Genomic DNA, 5,844 nt, shown 5'->3' with positions numbered 1-5,844 from the left:
ATGTTCTTAGAGCAACTGCAACACTATCCTTATATAAGCTTTTAAGTCAAATTTTGAAGAAATGGAGATAAAATTTCTCTCTAACAAGCTCCTTGTACCTCTCTTAGGAGGTTCGAATGCTTCCTCACGTTTAGGAGTGAATAACCCCTCCTCAACTATTATTATATTATATTTTTCTTACCCGTATATTTAACATAAATGACTTTAATGAGTAAAAAAGATAGATAGAGACTGAGTTTAAGGAGAATTATTGGAGAAATTGTTTGATTTTGGTTTTTAAATAATTAGAAACTCATTTATTTATATCTCTTCTATATATAATAGAAGAACAGGCACATAATATAGATGAGATTAAAAAGTCTCAATGAAATTACAGATTTGCCCTTGGTTATTGTCTGCCTCAAATCCCTTTCAATGGAATTAGTCTTGGGAGAAACACGAGTCTGTAGTCTCTGCCGGCAATTTCTTTGTTCTCCGCGGCCGCCCACAAACGCTTACTCCGAACAGTCAACCCTCGTAAGCATAGTGTTATTCCTAGTGAACTAACAATGAGATTTACAGAAGGGGGTTGAATGTAAATCTCAAAACTTTTTCAAGTTTTGAGCAGTTTCAAAGGCTGTGTGTTTAAGATAAACAAGTGTGTGAATTGCTTTAAGCTAATACAGACAGATATATATTCAAGCACAAAAGTACAGAACACAACATACCTTAAAAACTTTTCTGGTGGATTTGTTGTTCCACCAGAGATGGTATTTCAGAAAATCTGTGATTCAAGAAGTTGATCACAGCTGCATCCTAGTACAAACTAGATAATTTTTCTCAAGATTTTTCTAAACAGCTCTGGAAAAATTCTCTTCTAATTACTAGCTGCTACTTGATTTATATAACACCAAGTTTACAAGTGAAGACAAAGATAAAAAGTACAATAATAAAATAAGTTCTCCACTTGTTTCTTCTTCATTTTACTCCAGTACATTGTTGACTATTGCCTCTTTATACTAGAGTAGAACGGCTGCTTTTTCTGATGTTCCTGAAATAGGCTACCACATCTCAGTTGTCTCTGTCAACCCATGTGCCTCTGTTTGTAGGTACAACTACCACTTATCAACTGCTATTTAACAGAACATCCGTTGAAGCCTTCATCCGTTGATGGCTTTATCCGTTGATGTGTTAGCAGTTGAAGCTCTATCCGTTGATGCACTCATCCGTTGAAGGATGTTATCCGTTGAAGCTTTAGAGACATCCGTTGAAGCTTTGTTTCTCATCCGTTGAAGGTCTTTAAGTTATCCGTTGACACCATTTCATTTATACAAAATTACAAGGCATGAAATATTTACAATTGGCCTTCCTATCTGCATATCCTTTAGTAGTCAACATGACTTATAATTTCCCTCAACATTTAAGAATTATATCTCAAATTCAGAGACTGAAATGTGCTACAACACTAGACTTATTTCTAAGTAAAGCTACACCATCAACGGATAGCCAAAGTGGTCTTATCCGTTGAGGCTACAAACACTAGATTTCTACTTAAGTGTTTTGTTAAACATATCATCAAACTAATGCACATATATTCCTAACAATCTCCCCCTATTTATGTCTATAAGAATTGTAGACATAAATTTAAGGTTAACTTGATGATAACAAAACACTTAACAAATATATGAACTGAAACTAAGTAGAAATTTAAAAGTGCTGCAAAAGTGTATGTACTAGAAGGTAATTGAAGGTTTACAGTGTTTCCAAGGGTGCTCCACTAGCCTGAGCAAATCATCTTTTTCTTCTTTGATCCCTGGTTTTCTTTCCTAGCCCTTTGTCATTTTCCTCAATTTGGAGTTGGAGTTGTCTGAAGAATTCAGCTTCATCTTCATCACTGATATCCAACTTAGATTGCATTTCTTTGAGAGTTTCATTGCTGGCAATCTTGAGTTGGTCTTCAAGTCTGAAAAATCTTCTGACTCCTTTATCATCTCTGAATTCCATCAACCAATAAGGTGATTTTTGAATTGTAGTTCCCCTTTCTTGAATGAGTAAGGTTCTGGGCAAAGCATTGGGCTCCCTCCAAGTTTTCCTTATGTTGGCAATCTTGTTGAGAATTTCAGTCTTGGCAGTCCTGGTAAAGCCAGAATCCTTTTGTATGGCTGAAAAGACTCTGATCAAGGTAGAGTAGCCTTCATTCAGAATCCTGTAGAGAGGCCATGTTCTTTCCCCAGCTCCTTTGTATCTGAACACCAATCTTTCTGGTAGCTGTCTGTAAGCAGCAATTCCCCTTACATCCTCCAGCTCATCCAGATAGAGTTCAATGTCTGATATTTCTTTTATGTCACAGATGTGAACATAATCATCTTTAGAAATGGGTGGCTTAGGGTTAGGTTTATGTTTTTGAGTGAATTTCTTAGAGTTTAGGGGAGGTGTAGATTTGGATTTTCTTTTCTGTTTCTTTGGTAGTGGAAGAGTGGTTAAAAAGGTAGGCAAATTGATGGTGTCCCAATCAATAGGTTCCTCTTTTGGGATGATTGGTTCACCATGGATGTTTATAGTGGGATCAGCAACAAAGGGTTCAGGTATGGAAGGTAGAGATTTAGTTTCTTCAGTGTTGCCTTCACTCCTTCTATGTGCCTTGGCCTTTCTTCTGTTTCCCTTCTGACATTCCTCTTTTTCCTCCATGCTTTCACCAAATATACTCCCAAAAACCTCATCTAAGTTTGCAATCTTGTCTTCACCCCTGACTTCAATTCCTTTTTCATTTTCAACTAGACTTGACTTTAGCTTTTGTTCAAGCTTTGCTTGTGCTCTTTTGTCAGCCTTGAGTTTTTCAGCTTCTTTCTTTAACCTTTTGGTTTCTTCCCTCTTGGCTATTGAGAATTTGGTATGTCCTTGCATCACACATATGCTCTTTCCCTCTCTAAAGATAATAGCCATGTTTCTCCTTACTGCCTCATCCATGGTCTCCTTGTGTTTTATGATGCTTGTACCCAAAACTTTGTCTTCATCGGGCTTTGGAAGAGGAAAGTCCACTTCTTTCATTTGAGCAAAGTCAAGAGGGTTCTTTGTGGAGTCCTTGCTGGATCTGGTGTTGGGCTTGAGAACCATAGGTTTTAGATTCTTGAAAGAAGTCTCTCCAACCTTATTTCTCCTTTCTGGCTTGTGCTCCATGTTGATTGGTTCAACCTTTGTGCTATGTTTCACAAATATTGATTTATCTTGTGTTGAGCCAAACAGCTGTTGCATCCTTTCATCAATTCTCCTCCTTTGCTCTTTCACTTGAATTTCAGCTGCTGCTAGCTGGATTAAATCAATTCCATCAGGCTTTCCTTTGATTTGAATGATTGGAGAAGTAGTGATGGCAGGAACTAGCATTTTAGATATTTGGATTTTTGTAGATGGCTCTCCTTCCCCTTCCCTTTTACTCTCCCCCTTTTTGTTATCATCAAGGAGAGGGGTCAAGCCCTGTGCTTTTGCCAGCTGCATAAGTAGATTTGTTTGAGATTGTTGGTTGTGAAGAATGGTGGCCACAGAATCTTCAATAACTTGAACTCTGTCTTCCAATTTGGCCAGCCTCTTTTCAGTATGTGATTCCTTTTTCAATCTCAACAAAATGTCCTGCATTGTACCAAAGGGCATGACTGAATCCAATTTTTCAGAATTGTAGGATTTCAAGTCAGCAATATCCTTTCTGAGTTCATCCACACTCAGATTCTGTCTTACTTGCTGCAACTTCATGAGATGCAGTGAGTCCAAGTGAGCTGTAAGGATAGCCTTTGTACCAGCATGAGAAGTTTTCTGAATGGCCTGTTTGATAGTACTGATTTGTTTGACTAAGGAGACATTGAATTGCCCTGTTGTAGACTCCTTTGTGAAGGCCCATTCAGGTAGATTTGGAATAGAACTAGGGCCTTCATCTCCCCCTAAGTTCATGCTTCCATCAGAAGAAACAAAGTCATCATCATCAGAATTTACTCCAAATTCTTCAAATGACTCACCAGCTGTTGAAGGCATCATCTTGTTAATAGCAGTTTTGTCCCTTTGAAGAGATGCTGTTGTATGTACTAGATGTAGTGTCTTTTCTGCCTCCACATTGCCCTGTGCAGCCAATACTTGATAGGCTGAAACAGGATGAGTAAAAGTGTCAGCATCCAAGGAAATGTTATCAATTACAGCTTTGTAATGTTGCTGAAATTGTCTTTCCTTTTCAGCATCATTCACAATCATTGACACACTAGCAATGGCTGGATCCATCCTTATATCTGCTGTACCTGCTTTTCTCTCATTTTCTCTATGTTCTTGCATCAGGGGCTCCCCCTGGCTCACACAACTCACTCCCTCACCTTCACCTACTAAGGTGGTACTCCTCTCACTTACTTTTGCCATGCTGGAAGAAATAGCATGCATATTTGAGCTCTCAATCTCTCCTTTTGCCTGGGAGCAACCCAGCCTCTCACTCAAATTGTCACTCCCTTCCCTCAGTCCTAGAAGTGATTGTACAGTAATCAAGTCTTCTACACTTGGAATTGTTTCAGTTGAGTGTGTAGAGACTATCAACGGATGAGGAATAGCCGTTGAAGGTGAAACTGATGGTATCAACGGATAACTGCTGTTAAGCTTATCCGTTGAAGAACAACCACTTGTCAATGGATGAGTGATATCCGTTGAAGAAGGAAAAGAAGTAGAAATTGAAAGTGATATAACTGTTGAATCTGTGTAGATTGATATGAGTTTTGGTGACACAGATCCTTCAATTACATCTGAAGGAATTTGCGGGTGATCCAACAAATCATCTAAAAGATGATGATCACCTGTATTTGAGTGGGGCTCCTCCTGAGTTGTAAAGAGGGAGAATCAGGAATTGATGGGAATAACATATCCACATCTAGAGATGGTGAAGAAGTGTGTGGTGATTGATGTGTGTTAATTGTGAGAGAATGGGGCTGTGACTCCACATTTGTTGGAGCCACATCAAACTGAGTTTGAGAAGGCATAGATACAGATGGATGTATCTGTGCAGTGTGTGCACCCTGTGTAGAAGATTGGGTTCTAGCTCTCTTTCTTCTAATAAAGGCTTTTGTTGGTGAGTGTTTGGCTTTAGTGTCCCTCCCTCGTTTGTGTGTTCCTGGTTGGGAACTATTTTCAATAGTTACATCCTTTTGGGAGGATGCAGCTAGGGATATGCTAGTAACCTTTTCAACCACCACAGCTTTTTGAGAAACTGTGGCTTGGCTAGCTTGGGAAACACTTTTCTCTCCTTCCTTATCCTGGGGGTTTCTTTGATATTCACCCCTCCCCTCACCACTCACACCCTGTTCACTCCCCTCAGGGTTAATGGTAGGTGTTACAACTGTTGTCTTTTGAGAAACAACAGAGGTGGTTTTCTTTGTCTTTGATTTTGAAAGTTTAGTTTTGGTGACCTTGGTAGGAATCTGTTGGGGCATTGTCACAGATTCCATGGCCACACTAGAAGATAAAGAAATAGAGGGGTTGGAAGAAGTAGGAGTTGTAGAAGCAATTACCTCACCTACCTGAGGTGCATTCATGATTGGTAAATATACCAATGGCACACTGCTGTTGAGATCCATTCTCAATAAATCTGCAAGAACTCTTTTCTCTTGTGCCCAGCACTTGAGTTTATTATTCTCATTCGTAATGACCAAACCTTCAGCAAAATGGTTAGCCAATAACATAAAGAATCTAGCATAATAGATGTTATTAGGTCTATTAGCTTTGTTACCTAATCTAGTACCCAATTCTAGCATAACATAGTTGCTAAAATTAAAATACCTATCAGAAACAGGCATATAGAGCATATTAACAAGAGATGAAGTTATGGCATCAAAATTGCTAATTTTC

This window comes from Apium graveolens, chromosome 9, assembly GCF_009905375.1.
Source record: "Apium graveolens cultivar Ventura chromosome 9, ASM990537v1, whole genome shotgun sequence".
Classification (NCBI taxonomy): Eukaryota; Viridiplantae; Streptophyta; class Magnoliopsida; order Apiales; family Apiaceae; genus Apium; species Apium graveolens.
This window is presented reverse-complemented; position numbering follows the sequence as displayed.